At 35.8% G+C, this 20,135-nt stretch overlaps 1 protein-coding gene and 1 pseudogene across 4 annotated transcripts in view; one reads left to right on the top strand and one right to left on the bottom strand.

The window, feature by feature from the left end:
* The window catches only part of GRM1 (glutamate metabotropic receptor 1), a 427,511-nt gene that overhangs the window by 244,971 nt on the left and 162,405 nt on the right, over positions 1–20,135 (top strand). The window lies entirely within an intron of this gene.
* On the bottom strand, positions 6,792–7,195 carry LOC122916191 (annotated as a pseudogene).

Raw genomic sequence — 20,135 nt, 5'->3', positions numbered from 1 at the left:
TAGAGCCCTTTCCTGACATCTCCTGGGATGGCAGTTGGGGAGAGCATTCTGGAACCATATGGCCTTAGGTTTGGGATCTGCTACTAGGAGCTGTGCCATCTTGCCCAATTTACTTGTCATTTTCAACTTTGTAAGATGGAAATAATAATAGCACCTATATCCAAGGGTTTCTTGAATATTAGATGAGACAATGTCAGTAAGGGACATTAGGGAGTTTTTGCAGGTAGTAAATGTCAGCATCATTTCCCCCCCAATAAAATGGAAACCCTTCTGTTGTGGATGGGGAACCCTTTGCCAACTTCCTATAAGGAGAGGTCCTCCATGATCGCATGCTAGACCTCTCTCTGGCCCTTTATTCTCTTTTCCCCTGGTATGTTAGGAGAAAGGGCCCTGGCATTTAATTTAACCCCCTCCTCTTCTTTTCTCTCTGCTTTCCTCCTTTACACCCCAAACTTTGTGGGGCGGTTTGCAGTGGCTAAGTCTATAATATGCTGGGGTTCCATATTAGGAAGTCTGTTGCTGCAACATCCCTAAGCCATGACCTTCAATATTTTTTATACTTGTCTGCCCTCTCCTTTATCAATTTGTTGATCCAAAAGTTGGCCAGAGAAAAGAGAGTGCCAACTCATTAGGACCCCTCAAACCTCAACTTGTATTGTTTTCTTTTTGTCTGTTATATTTGATTTTAAATTCCAGTCTGTCCCTGCTATTGTCCATTCTATGTACTCCTGCCTATAATCTTCCTAATAAAAAGCTCTTATAGGGGCGCCTGGGTGGCTCAGTGGTTTAAGCCTCTGCCTTCAGCTCGCGTCAAGATCTCAGGGTCCTGGGATCGAGCCCCGCATCAGGCTCTCTGCTCAGCGGGGAGCCTGCTTCCCCCTCGCTCTCTGCCTGCCTTCTGCCTACTTGTGATCTCTCTCTGTCTATCAAATAAATAGATAAAAATCTTTTTTTAAAAAATATTTTATTTATTTATTTATTTATTTATTTGACAGAGAGCGATCACAAGTAAGCAGAGAGGCAGGCAGAGAGAGGAGGATGCAGGCTCCCTGCGGAGCAGAGAGCCTGATGCGGGGCTCGATCCCAGGACTCTGGGATCATGACCTGAGCCGAAGGCAGAGGGTTTAACCCACTGAGCCACCCAGGCACCCTGATAAAAATCTTTTAGGAAAAAAAAAAAAAAAGCTCTTATAGTGTCCTCTCTTTTACAACAAATACAATTGCTCCATTATTTATAAACTTGTGTGTGGGTTTTCCTGAAAACATTCATGCTCCTCCACAGCATGGTCTGATTCTCCCCTGCTGCTTTTGTGTTACTTAGTGCTCCATATGAACTAGACTTTTTCCTGAACAGCACATAAATTTCTGCCACTGTGCCTTGACATATGCTGTTTCTTCAACCTAGAATAGTGTCTGATCTTTATTTCTTTTAAATTCTTTTTAAAAAAGATTTTATTTATTTGTTTTAGAGAACTAGAGAGAGAGGGAATGAACAAGCAGGGGGAGCAGTAGGCAGAGAGAGAAGCAGGTTCCTGGCTGAGCAAGGAGCCCAATGCATGGCTGTATCCCAGGACCCTGGGATAATGACCTGAGCTGAAGGCAGCCTCTTAACTGACTGAGCCGCCCTGGCATCCTATTTTTTTTTTTTTTTTAATTCTGATAATATTCTGAGACCATCTCCAGGGTCATCTTTTCTGTAAAGACTTTCTTGACCCCCAGTCTGATATAATTTATTCCTTCTTTTGTATGTATTTTTCAATTCTTTTATGACACATTCTCCTAATTTTAAAATTTATAAAGAGGCTATTTATTTTCCCTTGTAAAATAAGATCATAACCTATTTAAGGACAGGAGTTACAGCCTGTGTTTTTAAACTCCATAGTTTCTATTGAACATTAAGCATGTAATCTTAATCTTAAAGATCCTGTAGTTAGTAAGTGCTCAATAAAAATTTTGTGCTTTAAATTGAGATTAATATATAATACAGGATACCCATTGGACACATTTTCTACCTATTTTTGACTCTGTTAAAAAAGAATTTTTTCCCCAAGAAGAAGATAACTGTGATTTTAGCTGTAGTAATAAGCCATTTCTTTCTTTCTTTCCTTCTTTCTTTCTTTCTTTCTCTCTTTCTTTCTTTTTTTTTTTTTTTTTAAGATTCTGTTTATTTATTTGGCATGCAGAGATCACAAGTACACAGAGAGGCAGGCAGAGAGAGAGAGAGGAGGAAGCAGGCTCCCCGCTAAGCAGAGAGCCCAATGTGGGGCTCGATCCCAGGATCCTGGGATCATGATCTGAGCCGAAGGCAGAAGCCTTAACCCACTGAGCCACCCAGGCGCCCCAAAGCCATTTCTTAACTTAAGGGCACAGTGGATACAGTTGTCTGAGTAATTTTCTTGAAGTTTCCAGGCTGAAAAAGTTGATTAAGGTCTTAAAACTTGTAGTCGAATTAAAGGCAAAGGTAGCATTGGAATGCTGCTTTGACCTCAGGTAGTTATTATGGCAGCAGTGAGATTCATGCAAAATTTTTATTGAAAGTGAGTCCGTAAGCACTCAAAGAATGCCCTCACTGCTTATTTTCTTTAATTCATTCCATAAAATATTTTTCATGGAATGATATGCACAGGTATTGAGCTAGGCATACTAGGTATTCAAAACCCAATTTAGAAAGGCCATAATATAAAAGATGGACAGGCTGTTGTACTTGAGAAAGCTTTTCCTGGACCTTTGCTTTCTCCATCATAAATGTATTATTTCTATTTTCTGTCATCATTTCCTTCTTTCCCTTATTTCAGTTCCCTTTTTCCCTTTTGTTGTTAAGTCTTTTCCTTTTTTTAAATATTTTTTTAAAGATTTATTTATTTGAGAAAGAGACAGAGAGAATGGGGGAGCAAGAGGGGGAAAGTCTTCGGGTAGAATCCTGTTGAGCAGGAGCCCTACATAGGGCTCTGTCTCAACCCATGAGGTTATGACCTGAGCTGAAGCCAAAAGTTGGACACTTAACTGCCTGAGGCACCCAGGCACTGCTATTTATAAGTTTTTTTTTTAAAAAAAAATATCCTGCACTCTTTTCTTCCTGCATATTTTATTTTATTCTTGACTTATCTACCTGGGGATTTGTTCCACCAGATTGACTTCAGAGAGGTCACTGGAACCAAAGAGCCTATAAGTAGACCTCACTGCATGCACAGCAGGAGTAAAATCCATGAGAGAAGACGTCATACCTCCCACAGTTGGTATTGTAGCCCAAAATCATGTTCTGCATTGAAATAGTAGATATAATTGCTGAATGAATAAATTAACAATAATTCTAATACATGAAGGAGGCCTCCATCACATCAGGATAATGAAGTCTTCTTGCCCATCCTGTACACTAAGAACTGATAAAGATTTTTCTGTCCACACTCTAACCGCCTGCCAAGCAAAGTTTTGCTGTTCTCATTACCTGGCATGCTCATGATTAAAGGTTAGTGCTTCTAGAAAATTCCTTCCCTCCCATATATTTTTTTTTTTTTTGCTCACTCCTAATTAACTCATCCATCAGATCCTAGTTTAGTTTTCATACAACTCAAATCTAGGATGGGTGTCTGATCTTAGGTAACACTGCATTTTTCCAATCACCATGTTTATTGTACCATTTTGAAATTTTTAGTTGACTTAGAAATTAGTTGAATAGAAATAGTTGTCTGTTTCTCCATTTACTGTTACTTTCATTTGAACAGAGACCTGTATACCTTGTTCATGGCTATATTTTCAATATCTAAACATTTTACTTGGCAACAGCCAGGGTAGAGCCACTAAGTGAAAACCATTAGCTGAAATATTTAAATGGAACCTTTGGCTTAACCTGGCTTGTCATCTGAACACTTCTGAAGAACTGGTGGAATCCTGGTGCCTGACTAAATCAACTGCACGAAATCTGGCTTGAGTAAGGGAGTCAGGAAGGATTGATTGGCAGGTGACACACTGTGTGATCATGGAATAAATGAAGGACAATGTCCAGGCATGAAGCTAGAATGAAAGGCCAGGGGACAATTTGATTAAAACATCCATCTTGAAGGCATGGCCAGGAGCAGGTACAATGCAATGGGGACTGAAACTAGAGACACACTGACATTAAAATGAGTAGGAAAGGAAGGTGGGCTGAAGAGCTTGAAGACCTTGCAACATATGCAAAGAATTGTTTTATAGAGCTTCTGACCTAGAGTGAAGAAAGAAAGTGAACTCTTTAAGCATGTCAGTCCAATTTGGATAGATGTTGCTATCTTCAATTTCCCATAAAATGCCCTTTAACATGGTGAAAAAAAGAACATAATAATTTCCCGACTAAATTTGACTGTAGAACTATTGTCAGTCTTGGGCAAATTTAACATTTTGGACTGAAGTGAGAACTAGTTGGTAATTAATAGATACTTAATAACTTAGAATAGAACAAGCTCCAGTACTTTAAAGGAAAGTGGGGAGACATTTGCATTCTCTGCTTTTTGGTACAGAGGTCTTGGCCCTCTGTATCTTCAGCAAGTGTCTTTTTATATTTAAAAAGTATATGACTACTGTCATAGAACTTCTCCTCCATACCTGTTTGACAACTTACCACATCTTAAGAAGTATCAGAGCAGAAGTATTGGTAGTGGCACATGGCATCCCAATAGGTGTATTTCCAGCAAGTAAATGTTGCTCCTCTTCAGACCCTTTTTATGCTGCCCTATTTTCTTTCCTAATGTGTAATAGCACTATTTGAAATTATCTTATTCATGTAGGTAATTATTATCTGCTTCCAGCAGTAACATGTAAGCTCTAGCTTGTTCACCCCTGTATTCATTAGTACCTAGGACATTACCTAGCATGGAGTAGGACTTTGTAAATATTTGTTAAATGATAAATTAAAGAAAATGGATGGAGTTTGGAATACTTCTGACTTCAGTACAATTTATGGAGCATACTCTATCTTTTCAAACAATCAGAGAATCAGAGAGAGATGATAAGAGAAAAGCTCTCTCTAACTCAATAGAATAATGCTTGAGAATCTGTGCATGCTGGTTCACATTCCAGCTGGATACTTGATGAGACATTCTTAGCAATCTATGGGACCAAGCCATACATCTTGTCCATTAGCAAAACTGAGCCTGGATAGAGCTCTTACTTTTGAAAATAGCATCTAATTAGAAAATAAGTTTAGAAAAATTCTTGACACACTTGATAGGATAAACAAGGCATGGTCTTCACGAAACAAGGACAGAGCGCCAAAAGATGAGAACATGAGGCAGACAGACACTGAATAAGGAAGGAATCAAAAAAAAAAAAAAAAGAAATAGTAAAAGTAGATTAAAATCTCTACTGAAGAATTAAATTGATACTGCAGATAATTAAATGATGATGCATATGCAGATGCTGAAGCTATGGATGTTTAACATGTACTGAGCACTGTATATTTCAGAACATGCGCTAAGCCGTATGCATATGCCATTGGCTCCCTATCTTCCTAATCATGGCCGCACACTAGTATCAACTGGAGAAAAAATTTTAAACATCAACACTTTATGCCACACCCATATTCTGATTTAATTGGTCTAGAGTGGGACTTAGGCAGTTCCACATCACGGCACAACTCCAGCAATCACTACCAGCAGAGAATAGAATGTCTCATGAATTGTGCAATGTCATAGCCCTAAGCCTAGCCATCTTTATTATTATTACTACTATAAAATTTCACAAGTGATTCAAATAAAAAAGCCAGTATTGAAAACTATTGGCAAATGTGATTTCATTTAATCACATTTTTGGGGGATAGGCTTATGATTGTTTCCCAAAATACAGAGAGAAAAGAAATAAATAAAAGTAATGAGAAAGCATTCTATAGATATGTGAGAAAATAGGAAGGAAATGCAAACTAAGAATTATAGGCAGGCATTCTCATGAGAGAGGCCAAGGCTGCTAGAATACAAGTAATTATTTACAGCACAATTGAAAAATGTCTTCAGTTATAAAGGAAAGACTCATTGAAGGGCGTGCCATACTTCAGATAAAATTAATAAGAAAAAAGACATCTAGACACATCCTTGTAATATTTATAAACTTCAAAAGTATAAAATATTCTTATGAATCACCTAGCCAGGATCAGAAAAGAAAATAGAAACAAACAAAAACTGGCCACAAGAGTATAAACTTTGGGCTAGCTTCAGGTTTTTATGATAGAAGAAAATTTTAAAGTGTTCACGGAATTTTGAGGAAAATGGTATGTTACCTATGACCAGCCAAGATGTTGCCCTTCACGTGAAGGCAAGAGATAAACATTTTCATTTAAGACGTTAAAAACCTGCTGAAAAGTTTTGGAAATATATCCTCCATCTGACTAGATTTTATAATCATTAAATTTTTATCTCATAGCATAAACCAAATACATTTTAGACAGATTAAAAAACCATATGTGTGTTTGTCTGTATCTATTTATAATTTACATTGTATATATTATATCAACAGTATACTGAAAGATGATATAGATAAATATTTCAAGGTAATGGAATGAATCAAAAAGGAAAGTATTTAAAAATTGGTTCTTTATATATCTTTTGCCTATAGAAGTTATAATAGACCCAATTTGATTCGTTTTTTTTTTTTAAGCACAAACACATTTATTTACTAACCAAACAAATGTTTGTGTTAAAAGTAATTGAACACAGTAAAAAAACAAAACAAACAAACAAAAAAACCACGATGGAGAGTTGCACATTGAATTGAGCTTGCCCATCCTCACAACTAATTCCTGTCCAAAATGATGATGGAATTTTTACTCAACTTTTTTCAAAGACCCAAGTACAGGAGACGATATTAATGACACATTCCACCACTAATTTTCTATCTTCCAATTTTTTTATTACTGTGCTTTCTTTCCCATCCCATTCCTGATGTTAAACCAATGTGCTCTTTGTGAAGTTGTAGACAGTCTGAGTTTTTCTGCCATCTGCTGTAGTTTCTTCAAACTTCTCTCCCAGATTACATGAAAATTGTGTTGTTTTCGAAGTGTTTTCAGTTTTTATGATGAGGTTTTTCCCATCAGAAGAGATGATACATTCTGGTTGTCCATCACACCTACTTTTCACAGAGCCATTCCCATTCCTATTTCCTTTATGTATTCGTCAGGGCCTTTGTTCTTCACTAAGTGCCATCTTCCTCCCTGCTGCTGAATGGTGGCCATGGTGGGCCAAATTTTAAAGAAAACAATAAACTAGGAATATATTCTCAACATACATAGTAGACTCTATATATACAGACATATATACACAAACATATTTGTGTATGGGTATACACACACACACACACACACACTGTAATGTAACAAATATGAAACAGATATTGGCAAATGACATTAAAAGGCAATTACCAAATAGAAATTATTTATTGAGTGAATGTGTAAGCAAAAATTTTATTTACTTTTTTTCAGTTTGGTGAGATATATCTCAACATATATCATTGTATAAATTTAAGGCATACAACATGTTGATCTGATACACTGATATATTGTGAAATGATTACAACAGTATGGTTAGTTAACACCTCTGTCACCTCACATAATTACCAATTCTTTCTTTCAAGTATATAATATAATATTGTTGGGTATAGTTACTGTGCTATACACTAGAGTTCCAAAACATATTCATCTTATAACTGGAAGTTTGTCTCCTTTAACCAACATTTTCCTATTTCCCCACACCCAAACCCATGGTAACTACTTCTACTTTCTATTTCTATGAGTTGTGTGTTATGTGTGTGTGTGTGTGTGTGTGTGTGTGTTTTAACGATTCCACATATAAATGAGATCATACAGTATTTGTCTTCCTCTGTCCGGCTTATTTTACTTAGCATAATGCCCTCAAGGTCCATCCGTGCTTTTGCAAATGTATGTCCTTTTTTATGGCTGAATAATATTCATATATATATATGTGTGTGTTTGTGTGTATCTTATCTTTATCTATATCTGTATCTATATCTATCTATCTATATCACATCTTCCTTATTCATCCATGGTCAGATATTTGGGTTGTTTATACATCTTGGCTATTGTGAATAATGCTGCAGTGAACATGAGAGCACAGATATCTCTTTGAGGTACTGATTTCATTTCCTTTGAATGTATACATAGAACTAAGATTGCTGATTCATATGGTAGTTCTACCTTCAGTTTTTCTACCTTCACCTTTCTACCTTTCTACCTTCAGATTTTACATAGTAGCTGCACCAATTTACATTCCACAGTGTACAAGAGTTCCCTTTTCTTCACACTCACTGATACTTTTGTTTCTTGTCTTTCCATAGCAGTCATTTTAACAAGTGTAAGGTGATCTCCATTGTGGGCTTGATTTGCATTTTCCTGATGATTAGTGATATTGCATTATTTCATGTGATCATTTGCCATTTGTATGTCTTTGGAAAAATGAACTATTTGGCTTCACTGCCCATTGTTTAATAAGACTGTTTGTTTTTTTGCTCTTGAGCTATATGTGTTTCTTATAGATTTTGGATATTAACCCCTTATCACATAATTTCCAAATATTTTTTCTTATTTCATTTGTTGCCTTTTCACTTGGTGATGGTTTCTTTTGCTGTACAGAAGCCTTTAGTTTGACATCATTCTACAGTGTGCTAATAAAGAGCAATTTAGAAAGACTCCATATTAGATCCTTATCTTACCATGCACAGAAGCATACATTTATTTATTGCTTTAACACAGTATTTTCTATGTCTGTCTGTATGAGAGCACCATAACCTTTTGCATCTTGATTTCTTTTGTATTGCAATGACTAAAATTTCTACATGATTTTAGGGACAAAAATAACAAAATGGCTAGGCTATTTTAATCTATTTTCATAAAAAACAAGTACACAGTTGTAGAAATATCAAGTCTTTCATTTATACCTGTATCTTTAATTTTCTCATAAGAAAAAAAAAAGTAGGCTAATGCATGAGTTCTTAGCCTTTTGCTGTAATGCCATTACAAATCAATTTGAAAGAATGTGTACAATTCTTATACTGTAGGGAATATTTGGCAATTACATTACTTCAGGATTCTGTTTTTTTATAGAATGTGTACTCACTAGAGAGTTAAGTAATGTTAAATAAATTAGCATCTTAATGAAAACTGTATATTAATATTGTTCCTGTTCCTAAGTAGTGATTTAATTCTAGTAAATCACAGAATTCAATTTTTGCTAAATAAATATCATTGTCTTGAAAAGTATAATGCTACAACTAAGCATTTGCTATACTCCCTGATATTTAGAGATGGCCATTATTAAAAGAGGAAATGTATTCATTTTAAAGACTAGATGGCTTGGAAATTTTACTTACTGATAGGGCAAATTAGATAGGCACATTCAATACTCTCAATTCATTAGGTAATCCAGTTTTGGAATGCGATACTTTTTTTTTTTTTTTTTTTTTTTTTTTAAAGATTTTATTTATTTATTTGACAGAGAGAAATCACAAGTAGATGGAGAGGCAGGCAGAGAGAGAGAGAGAGGGAGGGAAGCAGGCTCCCTGCTGAGCAGAGAGCCGGATGCGGGACTCGATCCCAGGACCCTGAGATCATGACCTGAGCCGAAGGCAGCGGCTTAACCCACTGAGCCACCCAGGCGCCCCAAAGGAATGCGATACTTTTATATTGTATCACTCAAGTAATAGAATTTAAGCAACAGTTCTATCATAATTTTGATTTCATTAAAAGATGCAGCCTAGCCACGAAGAATAAGAGTAAGATTCTTACCACACAGTATAATGGTTAGAGGATAGTTTTTAAATAGCATTTTTAATCCAAAAGAATTTAACTTTAAATGAAAGTAAGACCTCAGTGTGATTTAAAAAAATAATGTATATTAAAGAGTTAACTTTAAAAATACCATATATGTTAGTAAATATGAAATTCCAGCTGAAGTGAGCAAATATTTAAGAAATTTCCAAGTTTTATTTTTATTTATGTTTATGTATTTATTTTATTTAATGTTTTATTTTGAACTATAGTTTCTGTTGGGTATTAGATTAAGTGAATAATGGTTATATAAATCACTTTTTGTCATGGAGTATAAGGCTTGTGTGTGTGTGTGTATATGTGTGTGTACTTTTCATGCTTAACATGGTTTATGAGGTGGTTCGAACTGTAGTTTCCAAAGTCTCTCAAGACTTATTCTCCTGTTCATTTTTTCCTACTCTTGAGTTCTCAGAAACATCTTTGGTCTTGATTAGTGCCTTGAAATTTTGACCACTGCCTGCTCTTTTGCCTTCTTAACTCAGAATGCAGAAGATACAGTGCACAATGATACATGCAAAATCATGTATGAACAGTATTTGTTGAGTGCTTATTATATATAAAATTCTGTGCCATTTTTTACCTGTTATTTAAGACTATTGGCAAGTCATTTCACAGATGAGCAAGTTGAAACTCAGAAGTTAAGTCACTTTCCAAGATGCTGTAAATATAAAAGATTAGTGATCGATTTGGGGTTTGTTCTTAGATGTGTCTGAATTCAAAATCTATAACAAGTTGAGAAGATAAATTGAATTTGCATATCAGTTTTTTCATCTGATCAGATGCTCCATGTCTGTTAAAAGGCCCTGTACCACTTTCTCAAAAATATGCTAGTTGTCCTTTGGTATCCTTGTTTTATGGTCTGGAATCACTAAGCTGAGGTACACTGGAATCAAATTAATCAAGACTCACTGGACTTTTAATGCTACTGGTCGATGGCAGCATCTTATCAATGAACTTGAAGAGTCTGTACCATGAACTAGGGATCTGCTTTTTCTTGCTGGCAGCCAGTAGACGTGTTAGCCCAGGCTGCATATCTTCAAATTCCCTCAGAGACTTTTTCAGTTGAAGGTGCACTGAACCTAGCTGAGTCAGAAGATTCTAGAGACCATCTCCAAGTTCAATGATTTGCTAGGAGTACTCACAGGACTCAGTATGTAGAGGCCCTCACGGCTATAATTTTTTTTACAGTGAAAAGATACAGAGCAAATTAGCAAAGGGGAAAAACACATGAGACAAAGTTGGGAGAAGCCAGGCAAATGTTAAAATGCCTTTTTAAAGAATTATTTAAATATTTCAAATACATAGATAGTACAGGGAATAATATAACAAGTAGTCATGTAACCACCAGTCATATTTAACAAATGTTAATATATTGTTGTTTTGCTTCCAGTTGTTTTAAAGCTACAGATATATTTGAAGCCTATTTCCCTTACTAATTGCTAGTTCAGTTGCTATTTCCCCAGAGCTGGATCATTATGTAGCTTACCTCCTAGGGCACTATTTTTGTAAAATATAGTGCAAATGGTTGCATGGAGAGGAGCAATGCTGCTGTTCTGCCCTTGAATTAGTCTATATCTGAGAGTTGGTAAGGGATTTCCTGACAATCTTATACTTTTACTACATGTGTATGGACCCACAAATAATTTGTAGTATTATTTTTGAATTTTCAAAGATAAACATAAATACTAGCGGGCTCTTTGTAGCTAAATCTAAGGAAACATTTTCAGTGTTCATCTTGTTTGACCTTTCCATAGCATTTGGACTACTTGTCCTTCTTTAAACTCTTTCTTGAGCACATTAGTACCAGTCTTTCCTGATTCTCCTCCACCCTGCCACTCAGTTAATAAAGTCTCCTTCCTTGACTCTTTTCAAATATTTTGTGTCTTTTTTTTTGCTAAACCCAATCTTATGGGGATTTTATTCATACCCATATATTCTTGTAGTACCTCACATAGATGGTGATTACTGCCTCATTTGGGTCTTCATTCCTGGCTTTATGCCTTCATTAATATCCTTATAAGACTGATTGCTGGGGCACCTGGCTGGCTCAGCGGGTTAAGCCTCTGCCTTCGGCTCAGGTCATGATCTCAGGGTCCTGGAATCAAGCCCCACATCAGGCTCTCTGCTTAGCAGGGAGCCTGCTTCCCCCCATCTCCCCCCCACCCCGCCTACTTGTGATCTCTCTTTCTGTCAAATAAATAAATAAAATCTTTAAAAAAAAAAAAAGGACTGATCAGGTCTATATCATATATTCCATGCTTTATTTTAAGCCATAGATTAGGTGCAGTTGAGTAATAAAATAAACCTATAAATCTGAAATTTACTTTTATTTTGGTGCTATATTTTTCTAATAGACAAGATGTTTTTTAGTTTGCAAGGTTATAAATTTATTATTCCTCTTGGATGCACTTCTTTTTTTTAGTCCCAGCAAATGGCATTAATCATTCAATCAGAATGGACTAGCCACCATTACTGACTTTTTTTTTTTACATCGCTACCAACACCTAATCACCAGGTTCCACTGGAACTCCTTTCATGCCTCTGCAGTCATTCACTTATTTCCAACCATATCCCCACTGACCTAGTAAAGAACCTTATCAGTTCTCATCTGTATTGTTCTTTCTTTGTAACTTGTTTTCCTTATGCTAATCTCACAACACAATAACCTCTTCCAACAATTCATTCTCCTGCTTCTAGAGGGATCTTATTGCAACACAACTCTGCTCATGCCTGACCCATTCTTACAATTCACACTTTCTTTGACCACTTTCATTAACCAGTCATATAAAACTAACAACATTTCTTAAGATTTTTTATGTTTTCTCTTAGCTCAAGAGTTTTTTACTTGGTAAGGTATAAGTAACTTACAGTTTTTGATGACTGAACACAAAAATACTAAATCTATTACCACCTCCCAGAACTTCCCCTGAGTTCTATAATATCTACTTGTCTTAACAAAAGTTGACTTATTCATCACTTCTTCCCCAAAAGACTATTTAAAAAAATATTTTATTATTTTATTTATTTGACAGAGAGAGACAAAGTGAGAAAGGGAACACAAGCAGAGGGAATGGGAGAAGGAGAAGCAGGCTTCCTGCTGAGCAGGGAGCCCAATGTGGGGCTCGATTCCAGAACCCCAAGATCATGACCTGAGCCGAAGGCAGATGCTTAATGACTGAGCCACCCAGGCCCCTCCCCTTGAGAAGCAAAGGCTTTCTTAATCTTCAGTTCTTCCTTTTCCCAGGTAGTGAAAGTACTTCATCATCTCCACTGGCTACATTGTATTATGATCTGTTTACTTATTTATCTCTCTTGCATTTCCTGATAACAAATACTTATTCATATTTGTATCCTCAATGACAACCACATACTTAACAGAAGATGCCCAATAAATATTTATTGAATAGTGGGATAAATGAAATTCTGTTGTAGAGATTAATATTTTAAAAAGTCTATTAGAATCATCCTATCAACATTTAGCTCACAAACTGCCTTCTAATTAAGCCTTTGAGATTCTTTTCCCTCTGTAACATGGTTATGACTTTTCTTCCCCAAAGAAAGAATTTTCTTTCCTTTCTCATAACTAATGATGTTCTGTCTTATATAATTTATGTGTATGTGTGTCTTTGCCCTACCTTGCTATTCCAGTTTTAAGCTCCTGGAGACACTGATCCCAGGTTCTCCTTTTCTCTGTATCCCCAGCACCAAGCCCTGTCCTCTAAGGCAGTGGATTGTTATATGCTAAGTGGATTTTGAATTTATTTAACTGCCATAACATGATCAGGCTACAGTATCAGTATCCGGTCAAGACCATATATCAGTTATATTTTAGATCTACTGGAAATAAAAACATTTGTTGCTTAAACTATTATATTAAAATAAATTCTCAGTAAAGCAGTGGATCATATTTTCCATGAAACAGAAGTGTGAGATCAGAATGATGTGATGAAGTGATTATCCATTTGTCTTTCTTCCTCTCTATCTCCTGGTACAATGTTGGAAACAGAATGCTCATTACACGATAATTATTATTTTATGACATTTAAGTAATCAACATGGACTTTCTAGAATACTTATGGGTATTGTTTATAATTCTCTAATGGCTATCCCAATGATATAGGTAGACATCAGATATTCCTCATTAAAACCATTGTTCTGAATTTAAAAATTTTCTCAGAAACCACTATCAACATTCTATTTATGCCATCATGAGATGATTTGAGTCATAGGTATCATAGTCTGATCATTGGGTTTTGTTAGATGTTCCCAGTATTTTTTAGGAAAGAAGCTAATTTTTGAATGAATTTTAAACAAATATACTTGAAAACAACTAATACAAATCAGACACAATCATAATTCATCAGAGTAGAATACTTAATGTATATTCTTTCGAACATCATGATCTGGGTTATAGTTACATTTAGCAAGGATTTATCAAATACCTACATGAGTAAAAGACTATAATTTTTTATAAAATGTTGTTAGAAAAATTTAACTTTTACTCTTCTCTGTTTTAATGGGGATTGTCAGGGGCTAGAGAAAGGACAGGGGGAGGTATTGGTCAAGGGATACAAATTTCCAGTTCCGAAAGATGAATAAGTTCTGGAGATTTAATGTATAGTAATGTGACTATAATTAAGATATAATTAACAATGCTGATATATATACTTGATGTTTGCTAACAAATAGGTCATAAAATGTTCTCACCACACAAAAGAAGCTTTGCTCGAATGTGGTGATTATTTCTTGATGTATACATATTTCAAAGTATCAAATGCTATACTTTAAATATATATAATTTTTTTGGTTAATTGTAATTTAATAAAGCTGGAAAATAATAAAGAAAATAAAGCCAGAATTGCTCTGCTAAGGAGTACAAGTTCATATTCACTTTAGAACCATTACAAAAAATGTGCTACATACTTGCTAAGATGAACAGGTATGCAGGTATCTTTCTTGCATTGTTTTTCTAAATTAGCAACAAGGAGATAATTACCTCACAATTAGATCTTGTTGAGGGCATGTTCTACAGTGAGTGCTTTAAAGGAATCATTTAATTAACCTATGAGGCACAGAGAAGTAAGCTAAGGAATAGCACTATAGCAGTACAGATTTCAACTTAAACAGACGGATTTAAGAGCCATTGACATTAGCCACTATGCAATATTGGTATAATGATTTCTTTTACAAGAGGAAATGTAAAATGCAAATTTCTTAAAAATGCATTCTTATATTTGGTATCTGCAATTTTATCATTTTCTAAAGAAAACTTTCTTATTAGTAACTCTGAAAGTTTTCTAATACCAATTAAAATGCAGCCTGACCATGACTTATTTTATCTTCTGTTTAGTTCCAAGTGAATGTCTGCATTAATTCACAAATAGTTGACTTATTGTGTTGCATATCATTTAAAAAAATATCACATTTCATAATAACAGTACATTTATCACCATACAAATTGCATTAAATTTTTACCCACAGTGAGGTTGTGGTACAAAAATAAACATAACATTCATCTCATTCTGAGGTAGCCACTTGACAAATAGCTGAAATGGAGATCTGGAAAACAGGTCTGCTGAGGACTTCTCCAGCCAGTGTAGCCTGCAGCCATTTTCAAATGGACATTAATAAAGGTACTCTGCAATGTTTGAGAGGGCAATAAATAACAGACAAGAAATATGCCATAATTTGTGCAAAAGGTTCATTAGAATACTAATTAACTTTTTTCTTATAAAAGATATTTAAGATTAATAAGTACAGGAAAAAAAAATAAACAAGCGTCTATCCCTTAAGGAAAGAACTTTTTTTACTACTACCCAGACTCCTTCTAAAGCAGGCCACGTGAAATGCGTACATGCAATTTAAGTAAATGTTGACATTATGATGCTATCAGTTGACCCATAAGGTAAATGCTGCCCCCATTCTGAAATGGATGTCAAGGTAGATCCCCTAAGTTACCAATTCATAAAAATATAAGCATCAATGCATGATTTTGCATGTCTCTAAGTCATATATACATGTCCTTTTATAGTTTCAAAGTGAGTTCATGCCTCCTATTCATGTAATCACAACAATCTTCGAGTTGGCATAGAATTTAAAACTGAAAGAGACAATGGGGGTCATGGAATACACACACACATTGCAGATAAAGAAATCTGGAACTAACCCATGTTTCAGAGGACAATTACCAGAATGGTGAGGGAACTCAAATCCAGGAGAAAGCTTGTGCCCAAGAAATATTTGCCAAACTGGATTAAATGAAATAATGTTGCAGGAATTCTCTGTTCTTGATGCCTGTAGTTCTTAGTCATGGCACTTTGAAGAATGAAGTTGTGGACTAGATGAAGAGTGGTGGGCAGAAAAGCAAAGTTTATTGAGCAAAAGCTCAATACAAAGTTCAGGATGGGAGGGAGGCCCTTGGGGTTTCCAAGTTTAGGGGTTTTTATGAGCTCTTTTGCCGAACTATCGTAAGCAATCAGAATGTGCTGAGTCTTGCCAATCAGGGCTTTGGTCACGTTTCTGTCCACCTATTAAGTTAAAGTCAATGGGCTGATGGTTTTTTTTGCTGACATCTGGGGGCTTATGTCTTAACTGCCCCTTGCCTGTGATAGTAACAGACACTTTGTGGTTAGTTGTCTTATTTTAAGGCATTTTGCAGAATGTAAAGGCTGTAAAGGCTGTAAAGCAGAATGCTAGGATGGTCCTGTCTAAGCTGCAAAACAGGGTGTTGGTACTGTCTTATTTTAGCTGTCCTGACTCCATATTTTCTCATTGCGGACCCCAGCCCTGACTACCTAACTGTCCAACTCATTCCTAACAATGTAATGTAGAAAAGTTATTGGTTTAGATATGAATTAAAAAAATGGTAGAAAATTAATTTTCATGGAATTCAGATACAAAATGGCATTGACAAAGCCTAAATTTATATATTCTTTGCATATGGTAAATTAAAGATTTATATTTTCATCTGTCAAAAGAATTTGCTAGCTGGAAAAATTACATTTTAGGTGGATGAACTTTTTCCTGAACAGGAAAAAAGTTTTTTGATTTCAAGAATTCAGGAAAAAAAGAGAGAGAGAGAGAGAGAGAGAGAGAGGCACTTATTAAAATTGTTTTCCTAAAAAGAGATTCAGGATGCAACATTTTCTTTTTCCTTTTCCTTTCTTTTATTTCACCCCCCAAAAACATGCTTGGCCTATAAGATATTTTAAAAATAAAATGAAGCAATGCAGAACTCAGTAAGCATTTTTATCTGGTTCAGTGCCTTTAAATCCTTCATTAAAACTCTGTCTAAAAAAAACAAAAAACAAAAAACAAAAAAAAACTCTGTCTATTTGCAACTGGCCAAAGAAGTTTCTATGTCAATATTTTAAGAGCAATATTGGAAAGAAATGTTGCTTTCCAATGATTCCCCCCCCCCCCCAATTAAGTTTTGTGGGAAAAAATTCCAAAGCAAAGGCAGAGAAAAATCTATCACTGAAGGGCATGCTTCCTGTAGACACAGAGCAGGAGTTACTGCTAACCCTTTGAAGTTTCCCATTCTTCCACCTCCCTCCTCCCCTTCCTTCTATGTGACATCTGAACTTCTTGGTCAGTCTTGGTCCAGGAGAAACTGAATTGGCCTAATCCACATGGAAATTGATCCCACATACTCAGCTTCATAAACACCATTTTGGGGAAGATCATACTTATGGTTTCTCCTAATTGCTGAGTTTTTAATATTTTATCTTTTTTTTTTTTTTTTTTTTTTATTCAAAGTAAAGCTCTAGTGATATCCAGTTGAGGATATCCAGAGAGATTGCCAGGGCTGTTTGGCCTAAAGCCTGGAACAAGACTGTGAGTAATGAGGTGGGAGGGACTTATTATGGTTCTTTGAAGAGCCTTGTTGGGAAGCTGGTGAAGGAGGGTGGAGAAGGAGACTGCCAGAAAGAGGATAAAGGAGCCCTTTAGGGAGTCCTGGAGGGAGGGAGGGAACTTAGCTCCAGAAAGGCTTCTGATAGGCAGGTGGTCCTTTGGATATTTATCTCAGTCAAACCAAATTTCTAAGTCTTTTGAGGTTTGCCTGCCATTAGGTTTTGTAGCATAGTATTACATTTTTCTAAATGTTGGTTATTTGTCTCCTTGAAAATTGCTTGCCTTGTTTGTAGAAAAGAATGAAGAGTAGTTGTCCAAGCAAGAGACTTCAATTTCTTCTCAGGGAGTGTAGTCCATTAAATGGCTATTACAAATAAATCTCATAGTTCACAGATATTGCTTCTTTATGATTTATCAGCTAAATCTTCTATTAGAAGAATGAGACTTCAGTGGACAGATAGGGCAAAAATTCTTAATTCCAAAATATGGTAGTCCTTTATTGAAACAATAATTTGCAGCTTTTGTCAAGGTGTGTATTCCTGCCTGTAGCCATAGTTCTGAAAAAAATGGTAGTTCCTTTTCAATTTTGCCCAGTGGTCCTCCACACTTTTACATTCTATCAGTGTTTGCTATGTTCTAAGACTATGTCCAGATACAGAGCAATGTTATCTCTGCCTTCCCATATGGATCTATAGTAATACATCCCCCATGAGTATGATGGATGCATGAAGTAGGTATTCAGCTATTTTCTGTAATTTGAGAAGCTCAAAGAAAATTCATCTTCCCAAAACATCACTGAAGGATGCTTGGGGACCTCCTCTTCTGAGCTCATTGTTTTTAAAAATGCAAATTCTCTTTAGTATATTAATATGATAATCTCCTAATGCTTGAGCTAGGATTTATTTTATCACATGAGTTTCAATCAGCAACCATTTGTTGGCCACATTTTATGTTTGAAATACAAAGTTATTTACTCTGTTGGACAGGAACATAGAAGTTATCCTTGCACCTGGATAGCTTATAGACTGGGCAGAGTGTCTTTTCTAGTGCCTAGAATGATAGAGTTAATAAACGGTATTTAGAGAATAAACACATTACTGAATGATTCCGGTAGATTCCTCATGTAACAAATATCTGTGGTCCATAGAGTACATTATGAACATCATGAGAGTATTTAAAAAGTTTTTCTAAAGAGGCATGTGAGGACTGATAGGAGCTTTGTAAAGTATGTTTCACATGCCTTTGATGTAGTTTTGTAAGGTTGGTAAGGTCTGGAACTGACAGCCAAGAAAGAATTCTTGAGACATCTTTGGTGCAAAAAAGAGATTTTATTAAAGCACAGAAACAGGACCCATGGGCAGAAAGAGCTGCTGCACTGGGGTTGTGAGGAATGGCTAATTATATACCTGGGATTTGGGGGAGGTTAGGAAAAGGGAGATTTTCCAAAGGACTTTCATATGTTAAAGAAGACTCTCTGAATACTGGAGGCCTTGCTATTATCAAGCTAAAGTTGTTTTTCCCTCTAGCAAAGCATTAACGGTTAGATAGTTGGGAGTTTCCTGGAGGAATGTCATACATATCCCACCCAGGAGTTGGGGTAGGGGGTTTAAGGGGTGTCAACTTGTGCTTTGTCCTCAGCTTTCCTTCTCTTCCCTCATCATCTTGATTATTGGGTAAGATTAAGGCAGCTTTTGCAAAAAGGTTGTGGAATTTTTGTTAGTAGTAAAGACAGAGTTCCAGAGATTAAAAATTAAAGAGTTGATCCTATTTAGGAATTGACCAGTGCTATTTAGGAATTGACTGTGAGGCAGGAAGTGAAAAAAACAAGAAAACAAGTCTTGCGGCCATAAATGGAGTCTTATGAATGCCTTGTAAAGAAATGCAGACTTTATTCCTAAAATAAGCAATAGGGACCTACTTGATCATTGTAACAAAAAAAATCATAGAATATGTGAGATAAAATGAAAATACAAAATAGTCTGGGGACAAAAGTCAGTTTTTGCCTAGACCACAAGTTGATAAAGTTAGCCTAGAGTTCAATGAATCCAAGAAGAATATTGCATAAGTTATTTGAATACTAGCTCTCTACAAAAGAAGATATTTCTATGTCAATTTACTTTTGCAACAAAATTTAATGCCCTCCTTTTCTTGGTCCTTTTGATGAAGTTTTAGAATATAAGTGAGGTTCTGTGGGGTAGAGTCCTGAGCCAATGACCAAGAAAGAATTCTTGGTGCAAAATGGTTGTTTGTTAAAGCATGGGGACAGGACCGCTGGGCAGAAAGAGCTGCTGCCCCCAGGTTGTGAGGGGTGGCTGATTATATACTATGGGATTGGGAGAGGTAAAGAAAAGAGAGGGTTTGAAAGAACTTTCATTTGCTGAAGAGGACCTACAGGATACCCAGGACCTTGCCATTGTGAAGTTAAGGTTGTTTTTCCCTTTAGAAAGGCATTAACATTAAGATAGTTAGGAGATTTGGG

The sequence above is a fragment of the Neovison vison genome, chromosome 1, assembly GCF_020171115.1.
Source record: "Neovison vison isolate M4711 chromosome 1, ASM_NN_V1, whole genome shotgun sequence".
NCBI classification, from domain to species: Eukaryota; Metazoa; Chordata; class Mammalia; order Carnivora; family Mustelidae; genus Neogale; species Neogale vison.
Note: the sequence above shows the minus strand (reverse complement) of the source record. Positions and strands in the feature narration are given on the sequence as shown.